This window comes from Oxyura jamaicensis, chromosome 1 (assembly GCF_011077185.1).
Source record: "Oxyura jamaicensis isolate SHBP4307 breed ruddy duck chromosome 1, BPBGC_Ojam_1.0, whole genome shotgun sequence".
In the NCBI taxonomy this organism is placed as follows: Eukaryota; Metazoa; Chordata; class Aves; order Anseriformes; family Anatidae; genus Oxyura; species Oxyura jamaicensis.
The window spans coordinates 6,561,436-6,579,011 of record NC_048893.1 but is presented as its reverse complement, the minus strand read 5'-3'; the positions used below and the strand labels follow the sequence as shown (position 1 = coordinate 6,579,011).

The 17,576-nt window shown below is 49.3% G+C and overlaps 1 protein-coding gene across 8 annotated transcripts in view; it reads left to right on the top strand.

Annotated features, from left to right (window-relative positions):
* Positions 1-17,576, top strand: part of FRMD4A (FERM domain containing 4A) — a 355,878-nt gene that overhangs the window by 208,679 nt on the left and 129,623 nt on the right. The window contains exon 1 of one of the 8 annotated variants that reach the window (XM_035334257.1): positions 11,226-11,550. The exons of the other annotated variants lie outside the window; for them this stretch is intronic. The gene's annotated coding sequence lies outside the window, so the exon portion shown is untranslated. Of the gene's footprint in view, positions 1-11,225; positions 11,551-17,576 lie in introns of those variants that run through there. 8 annotated transcript variants of the gene reach the window in all.

Genomic DNA, 17,576 nt, shown 5'->3' with positions numbered 1-17,576 from the left:
AGAGCTGGAAAACTGTCTTTTATGCTGTGCTTGGTACACACCCAGCCTTGTCCCCATGCTCAGCCATCATCAGCAACACAAAACTCATTGACTGCTCGCCCTTTTGATTGATGTTAGTACTGGTGATTTCAAGGATGAGTTTTACAGGCAGCAGTTTTCCTGTTTTCTGCCCACCTCCCTGCCTCCCAACGCTTGTTTCCACACTTGACTCCTTTCTCCCACTTGGGGCAAGAAAAAACATCTGCCTATTCCTGCAGGAATTCCACAAAGCCAACATCTTTATGTCCTTTGAAACAAGACCACCCAGGTCAGCTTTTCATTCTGTGTTTCCAGGCAAATTATTGAGAAAGAGCTTTAATTAACAACTTTTTTTCTTTTTTTCTTTTTTCTTTTTTTTTTTTCCCTCCTGTACAGGAGTTGCTGTCTTTTAACTGTTGGCTTTGTCCATTTTCCTCTCATTTAGTTCCCATTTATTTCAGTCCTTGCCTCATGCGAAGCTGGCAGCTGAACTTTTTGAACCCACCAAGCACAATAGTCTTTCATGAACCAAGAATAAGTGAACCTATATGAAAAGTGATTGCTGGTATTATAAAATGAACTACGAGACGGTCTCCTATATGCAAGTCTGCATCACCAGACAGTAAAAAACGTATAAGCCAATGTGTCAAACCACTCCTTTCATTCTAACCAGGAAAGCAAGCTCAGTTTTTAAAAGTACTAATGCTCAAAAAGTATAAAACCCTAAAATAACAGAATTAATTAAAAAGCATAGAGTTGGTATCTCTTCTCCTTCACCTACTGGAAGCAGTCCAGAAGAGCAGGTTTTCAGAAGAACGTCATCTGTCATGAGATTTGGCATCAGGTCACTGCCACGGCAGAAAGGCAGCTGCCTCTGGAAGCAAGGTGAGGGGAAGAAGTGACTGCAGGCAAGCTGGGAAATGGGGAAATGGGCATTTCTCTAATCCAGGAGCCATAGCTGCAGTGGGGAAATTGCACTGCTGCCCCTCTGAGATGGTACAAACCCTCTGGGAGTGTGGGAGCCCACTCTGCCAACATGCCTGGTGGACACATCCAAGCCCTGGTCCTTGATGAGCAGCACAGTCCTGCCCCATGCTGCCAGGACATCAGTGAGACTGTGCTTTCCATCCAGGGTGGTGGCTGCCAAGCAATTAGCAGGCAAGGCATGGGGGAGCCTTTTATCATTACTTTGCTTAGCTACACCCTGAATGTGCATAGGATAGCGCACGGATGCAGTCAACTCCTCACAGGTGTTTGTACCCATTATGGTTTTGTTATATGCCGCAGCTAAGCAGTGCTACTGCAAACATCCAGGACAGTGGTGCATCCGAGTTTTATTTCCTCTCTTTCTCCCATGCAGTCTCCCATGAGAACTGCCACAGAAAGACTTGTTGTACCCAAAAATATGTATCTAGCCAACCATAAGGCCGCTGAAACATTTTAATAACAACCCTCTCAACACACTTAATCTGAAAATGTTTTAAATGTACTCAAAATCTTATAAACAAAGATTGCAGTCAGCATCATAGCATTCCTACACAGCCAAAAGCCAAACATTATTTTGTTTGTTGTCTAGCTTAATTGCCATGTATCCCATCGGACCAGTGACATACGCTGCTACAGCTAATCTGAAATAATTTCTCCCCTTTTTTGAAATACAGCAAGCCCAAGGAGCAAGACATATCAGCTTTGCAAGTGTTGACTTATGTGTTATGCTAAAGTCTATATTCACTTCCCAAGGTTTAATGAGCTATAATTCACAGCACTTCCAAGAGACAGGCAAGTGTGTTATGATCAAACGTGGGTTATAGATGAGGATAGGATAGCGAGAGGCAAAATGTCACTGAGAAATGGGTGGGAGAGAACAGACCTCATCATAAACCCATCCTTCCCCATCCAAAAAACACACACAGCTAGTTTGCTGTAGCCCAAAGACTGCAATGACATTGTGGAGTTGCAGAAGCTACTTTTGTAATGGTCACCAAAGTGTGTTTTTAGTGGTAATTGAGCAGCTGATGGGGTTGATCAGTCTTCAGAGACCAAGTGTCTTCTGCCCTCTGCTTCTGGGAGAGAAAGCTGGCAAGGGGAAAAGGTGCTTTAGTGCACGTCCAGCATCCTGCCTGCAAATCCTAACTCTCAGGTAGTGCTGGCCAGGTCAGATCTCTACCCAACGTGGGGATTAGATGTTTAACGTTTTAGGAATCAGCTCACTGTCTGGAGACAGGCACCTCCATCTCTTCCTGTAAAAGAGAGCAGGAGGGCAACCCGTTCCAATACCCGACCACTCTTTCTGAGAAGAAATGTCTCCTAATTTCCAACCTGAACCTTCACAGAGATATTTTTTTGGAGCAAACTGGGCAGACCACGGGGTGCTCAGAAACCAGGCCACTGCTTGTATAGGGGAAATGAGCAACCCTTATGGAGGGAATTAATCAAGTGCTTCAATCGCCTTAGCTGAGGGTTAATAGTCTTGTGGTGACTGCCCTGGACAGGGTATCAGGAGAGCTGGGTTTTATTCCTCATATGCTTCAGTAATGAAAAGGAAATTGTGGTCAGATGAGCCATAGAAGCCCATGCTCCCAGCGACGTTGGCTACGCAGCAATTAGACTCAAGTTAAACAATAAATCAAGTAATACTGAGCCTTTGGCTCTAACAGAGCACAATTATGACTATTTCTATGTTTATATAGAAGATGCTCAGCCCGTTTTAAATGTTTTCATATTAAATATAATTTGAGCGCTTGCTATTAAAGCAATTGACTGGGCCTACATGCAAACATTATTGGTCAGATAAATATTTTCTGGCAAATGAGATCCGTCCATTGCTCTTTTATGACATGGGGGCTTACTTGATCCGAGATTTATTTTCTGTTTGCTTCCTCTCTTTGCAAGGATTGCCTCATAAAGATTTAAAAAAAAAAAAAAAAAAAAAAGCCAAAGCAAACCAAAGTGTGAAGTAGAAATCACCGATTAAACTGTAAGAAATGGAGCAGCCTTTGTTAATCCCTAATTCATTAGCTGGGGGAGAAAGAAGGGTCTTGAGTTTGCACAAAGGCTTCGGTGTCACAAGGTATGCAGTTTATTTCCAGATTTCTCTCTGATTTGGGATGGGACCTTACCCAGGTAAACTGATCTCTCTATGCCTCCGTGTTCCCATCTGTTCAACCTAGGTAATGATCTTGCCTCAGAGACAGCGAAAACTTTCAATAAGGAGAAAAGGTTACATTAAGAATCACAACTGCATCTGAAATTAGGCTACCCCCTGCTAACACCTACATCAGCTTTGGCTACAGCAGCTATTTCCTATGATAGTCAGGAGGCCTCTCTGGTGTTGTTTTGAGGGCAAGCGATTGATGAGAGAAAAACATTTTTAAGAAACAAAACAGTATGCCTGAAAAGTAATAGAAATTGGCAAGCAAGCTTGCAACACTTTTTTTTTTTCAATTGCTAAGATTGTCATTTGGCTGTGTCACTTTAATATTGATCCTTTTTTTGAGTATGGTGGCTGGAAAAGTAATTTCACATAAGAAAGCAGAGTAGCTGAGGTTCTTTTCATTTCAAGGCATTCAAAGTACTCATGAGCCTTTTTTGATGCTGTCTATTATCTAACTGTCTTTTGATTTTTTTTCCATTTATTTATTTAGCAAAATCTGTCAATAATTAATTCAATGCCATTTCGGAATGTCCTTGGGATTTCTGCAAAATGTGGCACCTTTTGAAATACAAAGCTTTTCCAACATGTGTAAGTTTTGTGATCCTCAGTGGAAGGCAGTGTAAAACTACAGAAATATTCTTCTTATCTGGTATCATGCTAAATACAAAGGGTACAATAGCCAAATAAAACAAGAATTAGTTTGTTTTCCTCTTCCGTACAATAAACTGCTTTGTTATGCAGCCCCATCCAAGAGCTACATGGAGACTTTGCTTTCAGAAGATGTGTTTCTGGGCTCAGAGCACTCCGCTGACTCATTTTGTCCTTCACAGTTACCTCTGCTGCCTTTTGTCATCCGAGAAGGCTCCTGGGAGGCTTTCACCAGCACTTGTTAGCTGTGACATCTGAGGAAAGGGTGGGGAGCAGAACCTCATCTTTCTTCACCCTTATTCTCAGGTTCCTGCCATTTTCTCCTTTGCCATTTACTCAGTGGTTCCCTCACAGACATGGAGGTGGCCCACTAGCCTTTGTAGGAATGGGATTTCCTCTTATTAGTGGCATTTTATTTCTTTCTGTACCATATCACTGGTCTAAGAACATCTCTCCAGGCCTCTGCTGCCAACAATGTGACTGGTTTCTGGTTTTCCTCCTCGCCTCCGTATCCATCTCCAACACCCCTGCTCTTCTCCTCCCCTGGGGCAAGGCCTACCCATCTCCTACCAGCATGTAGCCCATTTTAGGGAGAGATGAGGCCCATTCTTTCCTGTATGATTATATTTTCAGGCCATTTCTGGTGAAAATGGTTTTATTCTGAGAATAGCAAAAGTATCCTGAACCAGAGCTTTGCTCAGCTCAGAAGAAGAGGGCAGCAGGGTTCCATGTGTCTCCTCCACCCCATAGAGGGAGAAGGAATTCGCATCACACAGGGGAACCCCTCGCCCCTCCTACTCCTTCTGCAAAGACAGAGAGGGCTCCAATCCCTTTCCATCAGTAAGGTTTCCTTCTGTCTTCTCCTAGCCCCCAACCCTGGATTGGTGCAAAGAAAGGGGACTACAAGAATACCCCTTCCTCTGGCATCACCTCAGCGAGGCATGGATCACCCAGGGAGGGCTGGCAATACCCCTAGGTCATCTTTATTCCCTTTTATTCACATTGCAGCTGCTTGGTTTTTTTTGGCCTCTTAGAGGCCAGGATTACCCGGAGCTAACTGGGACACGGGTGACTTCCACGTGACTCGTGTCCCTCCTGTGCCAGCCCCGAGCTGGAGGCAGCAGGCAGGATTTGTGACCCCATGGGTCATAGCACCAACCAGCTGGAATTGTCCCCACCATCCATTTTGGCTGCTTCACGAAGGCAGAAGGTTGTAGATGGGCCAGCTCAGCTTCATTTGCTGTCTGATAGCTCAGCATCCTGCTGGCATGCACTTTCTTTGCCTAATGAATGGGGATTTATTGCATTGGCTCTTTGGGAACGTCAAGGTCTGCTTTCTTCCCTCTTCAGCTCTCCAGATCCTTTAAGCCTGTGTGAAAATTAATCAGATGCCCTGGAGGCTTATTTTGTCCAAAGCTAAAGTCCTGCTTTTCCCATTCCCCTCCTCCCCTTGTGCCGCAATTACTTAAGGGATTGTCCTGGAAATTAATGAAAGTATGGCATGGGAAATAACACCCACGGTTCATCTCCAAAGTGAAGCGCTTCAGTGAAAGGCTTAATTAGAAACATCTCGTGGTCCACACAGCAAGCTTGGAGATATTCCCAGTCTGAAGTGTGCTGTGCTGTGACAGTTGGCATTGCTCTTCCAGTTATACGAGTCAAGTCTTGCTCCTGAGTGATGGCATTTTACATTTCTGAACGAAATCCACCCTGGTCTCCACCTGGTTTCCAGAACTCTCAGCGTGAGATATCTCAAGGACATTGTTCATCCCAGTCTGATTTAGAAGGAAAAATGAAGCAATGGGGACAGGTTCAGTAGTGGCACACACGGCTCTTCATCTCTCTCTCACTGGTCATGGTCCATGGAAGAGGATGCGAGCAGCTCAGTGGCTTGGGTGACCAGATGGGTCACGTCAGTCCAGTTTCTGCTCCCTGGGTCAAACCACATTTGCTGTATGGAAGATATAAATTGTCTCAACTGGGCAGAGGGGAGCACGCTAGCTTCTTCTCCATCCAATTTATATCAGAGCTCATGGGCAGACAAGAGCTTGCTATACCTCATTTCAGAGGAACTGCATGAATTAACTCTAAGGCTAACCTTCATTTTCTAGGGCTGGATGTCACTTGATAGGGAGAATAAGCCAGCTTCATTGATTCACAGTGAGATTCATGTGCTTCTATCAGCTCTGAAAATGGTTTTCAGGTCCCAAGTCACTTAGGGCCATGTTGCTTTTTAAATTTCAGAACTTTTCAATCTTTTCCTGCCACTCAAAAATTGCAGGTTGGGCAATCGATGGGAGTTAGGCCCTTAAACACCTCCCACAGGAAGCCTGGCAGTTAGATACCTTTAGCATATCCTAAATGTTCTTTGAAAACCTTCCCTCACCTCCCAGGGGTCTCTGATGTGCCAAACGGGGGAATGGCATTGACTCCTGTAACGAGCTGCACCGCTTACGGATGCAAATCGTCGTGTAAGTGTGAACATTGCTTGGTGACAAGACGTCTCCTCTAACTCGTTAGTGCTAATTAATGCAGTTCCAGGATAGACAATATTCATTAAGCTTTTCTGAAAACATGAGAAATGTTCATGTAACAGCTCACACATTTTGATGGCACCCACAGTCCTATCGCCACGTTCCCTGTAAAGTATTTTGGTACTTTAATCTTTGCGAAAAAGAGTGGAAGTGAATTGTCAACAGTGGCTCTCCAGCACAAGGCCACGGTGTTTCTTCCTTGCTTATCAGGAACCAACAAAAAGAAATCAGCATGTTGTTGTTTCGGCTCACAGGCAGCTGCTTGCTGGAGGCTTCCCTCTGCGTATGTCAAAGTTAAATATTTGGGTTACTGTTGTCTTTTTGGGTCTTGCCATGATACAAGCAGCTCGGAAGAGAAGCAGCTATTGCCTGCTTCTAATCATCGCAGTGACAGCAGCTCTGCTGCCTTCAGACTAAATGTTTGTTACTGGGTCGTATTGTTTGGGTATTGACAGCTCCAGAGACCTTGTGAAATTACAGAACCTCCTTGAAGAAAAGTACTCTTGCTACCACTGCTGAATGAGAACTAGGTTTAGAGTGGAATGTGCATGAGGTGAATGGTGTTTGTTGTGTGTTATTTTATTTTATTTTATTTTTTTTTCCTGAAAGGATGCTGTTGAGGAAATCTGAATAGCAGCATGTGAGTCTGGGAGAGGAAGAAGGGGAGAACAAAGTCTGGGTGGCACACAGTGCTGTCCCTGTGCTGCAGTGCAGCTGTCCTGCAGGCTTTAATCAGGCTGGCGTGAACTTCAGCAGCCGTTTTGCTGAGCCAACAGTGAGCCCCACATTCATTGCAATATTCCTCTCTACTTACAGGCCCCAGGGTGTCTTTGGGAAGGAGGTGTGCAACGAACCAAAGACAAGATCCAAAGCAAGTTTCTTGTCCTGTTCCAGGAGAAAACAACTTTTTTCTGGTTAGGCTTTCATGATGAATACTTGGCAGAAACAGTGCTCTACTATCCTTCCATATAACAAACAGTCCCCAATTCAAGGTTCTTTGTTAGCTCCATCAGGTACCCACAGGATATTACCTTCATTCAAACCAGTAATTTATTTTTATTACAAATGTTTCATCATGAATTAGAGAATTAAGGAAACATGAAATTGGTCTGTGACCCAGGTCCTTCCATCTTTTGGAATATCAATCAGTACCCCAAAGATGTTGGTGTATCCATTAGAGCCTCACAGTGGTGGGATGATCTTTGGGCACCTCCAGTAGACCACCCCACCATGACACCAGCTCTTCTTATCCCATGAGAAGGGATGCTTTCTGGCTGCCTCCAAACTTGTCCAAAACTCATACCTGCTTATCCAGGCTATGTGTCGAAGGGAGAGGCTGGACTGTTGCTGAGAGCCTGTAATTCCAAGCCAAGTCTGATGAAACTCCCCACACCTGCACTGAAATGTGAAAATTGCAGTTCCAGGCAGAGCAAGCCATGCTTTCCAGTTTTTATTACTATGCATGATACAAATTACTTCCCAATTAGAGGCTTCCAATCTCTTGCAGCCTCTTTAATCCACCAGGTGAGCTCTTTCCCCACCAGCTGCATAAGCTGCACCATGTCCTGGCCCTGCTCCAGGTTTGGGGGCAGATCCTGCCAGGGCAGGGTGTGTAGGGAAGGAGGACTTGTGCCATGCAGCGACGGGTGGGGGAATCGCCTTGGGGTCCTGCTACTTGAAGGATCTGCCCACCCCTGAGGCAATGCCCAGGGCCTTGGCATATTCCTGTACTGCAGCACGCACAAGCAGGCACCCGCATGGTGAGCGCTCCTTTGAAGCTGCTTTGCCTTCAGTTTTAGTGAGAGGCATGTTGGGAATGTGGTTTTTCATCCCTGGTCCTAACCAGGGGTCAGGATCTGGGCTGAACCACAGCTGGGGGCCAGACTCACCCGCGCTTCTTTGCTACTGCTGCTAAAGATGGAACCAGATGGAGATTTGCTGTGACCTCAGCTGAAGGAAAAGAGCAAAGCCAAGTTTAGCAGGCAGCTTTAAGTTTTGCCCCTGCCTGAAATTATGGGATTAAAATTCCAGGAAGTTTTGAAGCTTGTGTTTTGCTGGTTTGCCTCTTGTGGGTACTTCATGGACTGAACTAGACGTGGATTGGATGCACCCAGCAAACCCCACCAGGACGCAGCTTTACCCTTGCAACATAGCCCTGTTTTTCTTGGGGTAGATACGGGGCACCTTTGCTGCCTCCTGCCACGGTGTCCTGACCTCAGATGGCCTCCAGGGCAGAGCCAGGCCACTTCAACCACTTGCTCCTCCTGACCCTCAGCAGCCAGAGGCCAGAGCTGCCTCTATATTTAGGCCCTTAACCAGAGCCAGCCCTTGAGTGGAGTGAGCTGGACAGCAGGGCCTGTATGTGGCTGCAAATGCGGCTCCATTTTCTAGTGTCTGTGCCCACAGAGAAAGGATAGGTAACTGTGTTGGTGCTCAGGTTCACAGAATCACAGAATCACAGAATTTCTAGGTTGGAAGAGACCTCAAGATCATCAAGTCCAACCTCTGACCTAACACTAACAGTCCCCACTAAACCATATCCCTAAGCTCTACATCTAAACGTCTTTTAAAGACCTCCAGGGATGGTGACTCCACCACTTCCCTGGGCAGCCCGTTCCAATGTCTAACAACCCTTTCGGTAAAAAAGTTCTTCCTAACGTCCAACCTAAAACTCCCCTGGCGCAACTTTAGCCCATTCCCCCTCGTCCTGTCACCAGGCACGTGGGAGAATAGACCAACCCCCACCTCGCTACAGCCTCCCTTGAGGTACCTGTAGAGTGCAATAAGGTCACCCCTGAGCCTCCTTTTCTCCAGGCTGAACAAGCCCAGCTCCCTCAGCCGCTCCTCGTAGGACTTGTTCTCCAGGCCCCTCACCAGCTTCGTAGCCCTTCTCTGGACTCGCTCGAGCACCTCGATGTCCTTCTTGTAGCGAGGGGCCCAAAACTGAACACAGTACTCGAGGTGCGGCCTCACCAGAGCCGGGTACAGGGGGACAATCACCTCCCTAGCCCTGCTGGCCACATCGTTTCTTATACAGGCCAGGATGCTGTTGGCCTTCTTGGCCACCTGAGCACACTGCTGGCTCATATTCAGCCGACTATCAACCATCACTCCCAGGTCCTTCTCTGCCTGGCAGCTCTCCAACCACTCATCTCCCAGCCTGTAGCTCTGCTTGGGGTTATTGCACCCCAGGTGCAGGACCCAGCACTTGGCCTTGTTGAACTTCATGCAGTTGACCTCAGCCCATCAGTCCAGCCTCTCCAGATCCTCCTGCAGAGCCTTCCTACCCTCGAGCAGATCGACACACGTACCTAACTTGGTGTCATCTGGTGTCATCAGGTTTTTGGTGATTGCACCCAAAAGTACTTTGCAGCCCCCCAAGGCTGTTGCAGTGGATGGGATGTCCAGGCTTGTGGCATCTCCATCATTTATGGGGTGAAATCCAGCTGGTGACTGGTCACCAGTGGTGTTCCCCAGGGATCGGTGCTAAGGCCCATCCTCATTAATATCTTTATTGATGGCTTGGATGTGGGAATTGAGTGCACCTTCAGTAAGTTTGCAGATGACACCAAGTTGGGGGAAATCATTGGTGATCGTCCACCTGTACTCAGCTCTGGTGAGGCTGCACCTCGAGTCCTGTGTTCAGATTTGGGCCCCTCACTACCAGAAGGACATTGAGGCCCTGGAGCGTGTCCAGAGCAGTGCTATGAAGCTGGTGAAGGGCCTGGAGCACAAGTCCTGTGAGGAGCAGCTGAGGGAACTGGGGGTGTTTGGTCTTCTCCTGGAGAAGAGGAGGCTCAGAGGAGACCTTATTGCTCTCTGCAACTGCCTGAAAGGAAGGTGTGGGGAGCTGGGGGTCAGCCTCTTCTCACAGGTAGCTAGGGATAGGACCAGAGGGAACTAGAGGACTGGAGGTTCAGGTTGGAAATGAGGAGACATTTCTTCTCAGAAAGAACAGTCAGGCGTTGGGATGGGATGCCCAGGGAGGTGGTGGAGTCACCGTCCTTGGAGGTGTTCAAGGAAAGGTTGGACGTGGTGCTTAGGGACATGGTTTAGTGGTGACATTGGTGGTCACTTCTCATTGACTAAAAACAAACGAAGGAAAGGGCTCAGCTCCCCACCTTCTCTCCCAAAACAGACCAATTTGGGGCCATCCCTGTGCCAGAGCATGGCACAATGGCAACCTTGGGGTTTTACCTGGTGGGAATAACCCCAGGCCCAGAAAGAAAATGCTGGGGGAGGGGGCGGGGGGGGGGGGGCAAAGCAGTGGTAGCAAGTCAGAGCCATAACTGCAGGCATCGTTGTGTGAGTGCTTCTTGCTGTGTTACCCACAAACCAACAAACCATCACTTTTTGCTTACCTGAAGTCTGTTTTGACTGATTTCTTTAATAGCAATATCCTTGCACTGGGGGCCACTGCTAGTGAGATTGTAAAGATGCTTTACAGCCGGGTAGCATCCTCCACTGGTCCGAGTGCTTTCACAGCATCACAAGCTGCACCTCCTCTCAGCTGGGGGCAGGGGGAAATTTCCAGCAGAGGTGGAAGCCCCCAGCCCTGCGGCCACCCAGGTCCCTCACTGCCCTCCTCTTCCTCCCTGCTGGGGCTGTGTGGGTCCTTAGAGCATCCCCCTTAGTGTAAGGTGTCCACACGTAGGTTTTAGGGGATGTGAGGGGGGTGTGAATGCCCCCACCCCTGCACCCTTCCATCCCTTCATCCCGCCATCCTCCTCCTCCCAGAAGCGAGGGGGAGCCCAGATGTCGGCAGACCCGAGCCGGGTTCATCTGTTCCACATGACCCAGCGCCAACTGCTACTCGCTGCCCTCCTCCCGCCTTCCTCCTCCTTCCTCCCCCCCCTCCTCCTCCTCCTCCTTCTCTCTCTCCAGCTCCAACCTCACAGCGCGGCAGCGGCCGTGCGGGAGCTGGGAGCCGGGGCCAGCAAGCGGGGAAAGGAAGGGGAAAGCGGGCTGCGGCATCACAGGGAGGAGCATGGGGCGAATGGGTTCCCCATCGCCCCACTCCTAGGGAGGCTGAAGACCCCGTGGAGGGCAGCAGAAAGGAGTGGCAGGGCCGCCGAGCCACCAAGGAGGTGCGGGAGATGGATGTGAGGCGGTAGCGCCGCGGCCTCCGACGCTGCCGCAGCGGGATGCTCTCGCCCCCCGAGCAGAGCTGAGGAGCTACCGAGGGACAGGGAGAAGGTAACGGGGTCTTTGTCTGCAGTGGGGTGGCCCCAGGGTCCCCTTCATCCCACCGGGAAGCCCAGCCGCAGTGTGCGAGTGGCTCCACGCCCCCTCCCTCCATTTATCTGAAACGGAGAGAAATGTGGGCAGCTCTGCTCTGCCGCTTCGTTTCCTTCTTCTCCTTTTTCCTCCCCCCTCCAAAATAAAATAAAATAAAATAAAAATCAGCCTTGAATTTGGTGGGCGAGTAACGGAGAAGAGCTGGGCGACCGGGTTTTGGGTGTGGGTTTGTTGTGTATTTTTATTATTTATTTTTGCACTGGAGTGAAGGAGAGGGTGGGGGGAGAAGGGCTGGTGTGTGATTCCCCCCCCCCCCCCCCCCCCTAATGTTTGTCCCCCCTAAAATGGCCGGTTCCTTCCCTTCCCAAATGGCTGCAGCAAGTTTAATGCCGGGGGGGGGGGGGGGGTGTCTTCCCAAGGGGTAAAGCCCCCGGCTTGTTTTTCCCTTCCCCCGTGCACCTTTTGCAAAATCAGGGCAGAAAAGTTGTTGCGGATCCAGGGTCAGAAAAGACAAATAAATAGCCGTGCTCGCGAGCGGTGCCCGTAGGGGTGTATCTGCACGCCTCGCAGACATGCTCCGCGGAAGGAGGCTTTCACGGCCGCATTGTTAGCCCGCTCGCTGCTGGGGAGGGCATGAGAAAAGTTGTTTCAAGCCTCTATGTAAAATTTCCAGGGGAGACAATTGTTTCTAATAATAGCCCTGGCAGTGGTTTAGCCACACAGCGCACGCAGACGGAGCGAGCAGGCAAATCTCCTCCCCAGGCAAGCCAGGTCACAGGGAATCTGACCTCCTCCCGGCTTAGCGGTTCGGTTCGGGGTTTTTAAACCTCATCCTGAACAAAACCCCGGCCCCGCTCGCCCTTTCTGCCGGGAAGGGGGTGTGGTGCCCGCGCGGCGCACGCGGTGGCTCTATGGAGACCGGCTGAAATCTCAGCCCTGCGCTGTGCTGCTGGACACCGGGGTGTCCCCATCCGCCCCCTCTGCCTTGCTCCCCAGGCTCTGAAGAGCACCTTTTGTCTGTGCATGGAGGGGGCCATCACTGGTGTGGGTGTCCGTGCCATTTTCCCTGCCTGCCAGGCACCAAATAGGTCTTGGCGGAGCTGAAACTACCGTACTGAGCCCCTTTCTCCTTGAACCCTGATGCTGACACTGGCCAGGCAGCGGACCACCAGCCTGCCTGCCTGCTTGTGCTGACCTTCCTGGTACAACTTACCGTTAACTTCCAGAAATAAGCACCAAGTAACATTTTAAGGAGGTTTTAAGTTGATCTGTACCAGCTGAGGCTCTGGCCTCGATGCGTGGGAGTTGTTTGGGGTTTGTCCCTTCCAGATAAAGCAAACTCTGTTTCTGTGTGCGTGTGTGCTAACCTTAACCTTAACCCAAGGGCGGCTTCGGGGTTTGGTTCTGCAGGAAAGCCTTGGGGGGATGTCCTCAGGCTGTGGGGTGCTCTTGCCTTTGGCTCCCCTTATCCAGGGCCACGAGTGCTGGTGTCAGGCAGGGAAATGCGTCGTGCCACAGCAGGGAGAGCTTTTACTTTCCCATTTCTGCTGGTAGACAATGCCAAGTGGTCCTGCTGCTGTGTATCTGCAGGTCCTGTTGCATATTTGCACTGATTATTGCACTGGCAGTGCATGGCAATATTTGGTGATGCTTGTGGTCACAGCGCTCTGTCGCTCCGGGCCACACAGCACTGCAGCACCCCATGGTGCAAGGATGATCTCCTGCAGGGATCATGTCACATTCCAGCAAAGTCAAGGCTTCAGATAGCAGCCTGGGTGTTGTTAGCATGGTCATAAGTCCAGGAAGGACATCTCAAGTCATGGAGTCTCATCCCACACAGCCACAGGTTACCACAGTCATACACATCCCCTTGTTGCTGCTGTTGCTGAGGGTCTGAGTGCCTGCAGAAGGTCTGAGTGTGGCTTAAAGGACAACAAAAGTAAAACTGCATGGTATGCATGAGGGGAAAAATGTTGTGTTAGGGAGAACTTGAGAGGAGCAGCGGAGTGTCTGAAGTCTCGAGACCCAGTCTGGGTGGGGAGTGAAGGAGAAGGAAGGGTCATGCGATGGAGGTGTGAGTCCCACAGGGAAGCTGTAGGAGGTTTTTGATCCCATCCCAACCAGGTTTAGGGCTTAGCAGTGTCCCCTGGAGATACAGTAAGGCTCTGTGTGACCAAGTGTGGTGAGCCTAGGTGCCCAGCTGGACCCCAAGGTCACCGGGCACTACCAGCCTCCAGCCATCCCTGCTGGCTCGCTGCTTGCAGCAGCTGGAGAGCAGCTTGCCCTGCAGCCCCAGAGCGGGCAGAGCCCAGCACTCAGCACACACAAGGTTAAGCAGTGGCTGAATTGCTTTCCAGCCTCCTCCAGCTCCAAAGCCCAGGCTGCCCCTTCCTCTCTCAGGCAATTCGGCTCCCTAAGTCAGCAGCAGATTGTCCTGTATGGCCCTGGGGACAACGGCAGCTGATAACGGCCCTTGCTATTTCTCATTCTCCCAGGTTTTTAACAACTTAATCCCCAGCACCGCTATAAATCTCAATATGTCCCGCTTCCTAGAAAACCACAAATGATTTTCCAAAGCTGCGGAGTGAGTTGGAGTCCCTGACTTCTGCGCCGGGAGATGAATGCCATTAAGGGGCCAAAATGACTTTTACTGGTTTCCTCTCAGATCAGATACTCAGAGGAGGTCCCAGCCAGAATTTTGATCAGCTCCAAGCTTCTGGAAGCACTTTTATGTTGATGAATAACAAAGAGGTGCCTCCCTCTGATCCAAGTCACCTTTGCAGCCCACCTACTCAGGGGTCAAAGGAAGCCTGGAGGTTTATTCCCTGCCCATGCCTGGCTCCGACAGGCTACCTGTCAAGACAGGGAGCAGAAGACCCTGTGACGTAGCTGTCTTTCCCACTGCGTCCCTGCTGTGTGGCGTGTGTAGCAAAATGCCTTTTTCCGCCTCTATCTGCACTGCTGGGATGTGATGTGACTTAGTGTAGTGATCTATGGGTAAGTCCTTGCGGGCACAAAAAGGGAGGTGAGATGACCCTTTTTACTTAAATTCACTTTAAAAGGGTCAACTAAAAATCTCCTAGAAAGCCGCAAACCAAAACCAAGAGGTCAATACTGCCATTTTGGCCAGCAGAAATCCTGTGTGTGTACACTTCCACGTGTAACACATCCCAACAATGGCTGTTGGGCTTGCCAACCTGCAAGGCTCAGGCTCTGTGGCTGGATTATTTTTTTTTTCCTTCTTAGAAGTTCCCAGCTCGCCCAACCAAAATAAATCTGACTTTGTTTGGGTTTCCTGACCGCGTGGGATCCAGCGTGGCTGCAGCCGCCCCACACACACCGCAGCACTGTTGGCATCCCGTCCGAGACTAAATGTTTTGTACCAGGTGCCACCAGCAACTGCTCTGTGGATGGGGGAGCAGCAGAATGACCCTGCTACTTCCACACCAGGACATTTATGTAGGATGGAAAGCCACCGCCCCAGCTGAGCAGCTCCAAGAGCCAGCATAAATCTGCAGCTGAAACTCTGCACCCCTCCTAGGGAGGAGGATGTGGATCGAGCTCTTCCCATATTTAAAGCTCAGTTTTGTCCTTGCTCTGCATGTAAGGTCTCTCTCCTGGCCGTCATGGGGTTTTGTGGAGGTGCCCATCATCACAGCACGTGGCTCCCACGTGTGTTTGTGTACCGTGGGAGAGCCCCGGCGCTCGCATTTCCCAGCGAAATGTGCTCTCAGGGGGACACGGATGATTTAGGGGATGCCTAATGAGATACAGGGTCTGCCTCACACACACACAGCACTGCATTAAAACACACTGGAAAACAAACAGCTTGGCAAGGCAATTTCCACAGCCTCTCGCTACTCTGAACTGGAAAGACTTAAAGATTTGGGTGGAAAAAAAAATAAAAAATCACTGTCTGAAGTGGTTTGGGCTCCCTGGGATGCTTCACGGCCCTGGAGAGGTGGTGATGCTGCCACCCAAGGTGTCACCTGGGATTGTGCTGCACGAAGGGGTGGAGAGGGGAGGGAGGTCGGTGGTTCCCCACCAGGGAGGCTGGAGGCATGCACCGAGTCTTGTCTTACCTCTGCACTGCACCCCAGGAAACGCCTTCTGAAATGCTTTTGGGGCACCAACAGAGAATCTGGGGGGAATTTGTAAATGCAGAGGTACCGGGCCGTGTCCTCTCTTCCTCAGTGCCCCCTCACAGGCACTGCCAATTGCCTACACGGCAGAAAGCTGCTCCAAAACGGGCATCGCATCCTCGGAGAGCTGGGCTCTGGGGTATTGGGTCCAACCTCTGAGTTTGCAGACGTTGCATCAGGCTGTTCCCTCTTCATCTCAGCTCTTCTTCATCGATTCTGCACAGTACTAAAGAGCTGCTGTGTTTTCTTCCAGAACAGAGCATCCTTCCCCTGCTCTTAAAAGGCAGAGGCACCTGGGAGAAAAGCTCAGGTTTACTCCAGGTTCCTCCTTTGAATTAGTTGTACAGGATGACCACATTTATTATTCTGTGGGTGTCTTCATGCAGGGAGGACCCATTCTAACTCTTGCCCTCTAGAGTTTTTCTGCACTAACAGGCAAAGCATTCCCAGCACAGGCGACGCAAAATCCTGGCATCACTCAGAAGATGAACGGGAGTGTAAAAGTGCAGGCCGTGTGTCCGAGGGGCACCTTTCCCTGCTTGAGCCCAGAGTGGTCCTCAGCACGCTTAGCACTGGGAGCTATCAGGACAGGGGAAGGCAGGATGGGCCCAGCACCCAGCCAGGAATGCAGGAGGTGTTTGGGGAGATGCCCCCGTCCATGCCCACGGGAGATGTCCCTTTCCTGCAGCCCTGGCTTGGAGCATCCAACATCTGCCAAGGCTGCTGAGTAGCCAGGGCTGGATACAACCTGCTGACATGGTCTTGCACTGGAAGCGTATCAGTTCTCACAGTGTTATTCAAAGCAAAAAGGAAAAAAATATTAAAAAGCAATTATGTGTACAGATTAGTATTTTTTTTTCATGTCTGGAATGACTTTTGCAAGTGTGTTTTCCATTATGTGTTATAGATAACACTCTTCAGTGCAGTCGATTGACCTGCTCTGCTACAGCACAGCTGAGTGATGCACAGCCCAGTGCCTTGGCTCGATTGATCCGGGCGATCACCGCTCACACCTCGAAGTACTGGTTGATGCAGTAACTACAAGAGGCTCAATAAGCACTAAAAGGACACTTTAAGCCTTAAATCTTAATTAGTCCTTTAAAAATATTTCATGCATACTACTGCATTCCAGTGCCTTGGGTCACTTTGGTCATCTTCCTATGAACTTACATTGATTTTTTTTTCTGCAGCAAATCTCACAAATTTCAGTAACAAATACATTTTCCTGTTCTCTTCTACAACTAAACTAAGCCTCCTACAAATGTTTTCCCAGGAGACCTGGATGCTCTCATGTAATTACCACCCTGTCTGCGTGCACAAATGAGTGATATCTGGAACAGTTTGCTGAAAATATGCCACGTTTGAAGTGTGAAGCTCTACCAATATATATATATATTTAGGTATATTTACAAGGAATTAAAAGTCAGATGTAGGAGAGCATAACAGACATTCTAACATCTTTGGGAAAAATAGTAATAATCGATTGCTACGCGCATTAGTACCGCATGGTCATTGTTATGCTGATGACTCATGGTGCTTGCCGCAGTACGGAGCAGGGAGTGAACCAGAAGGTGACCAGGAGTCCCCGAGGAGAGGTTGGTGTGACTTGTAAAAGGCTGCAGAGTCCATTACTGCTAAAGGAGAGCCCTGACAACTAATTTAGATCCTTTTCCCTTGGACCATACTATGTTCTTTGTGCATAGCAAGCAGAGCAGGAGCTCTTCCAGTATATGCTGTGCATGCATGGGGTGAAAGAGCATTTGTTACCTTAAAGTGCTTCCTATCTAGAGAATAAGTTTACCCTAGGGAAAAAAAAAAAAAAAAAAAAAAAAAAAAAAAAAA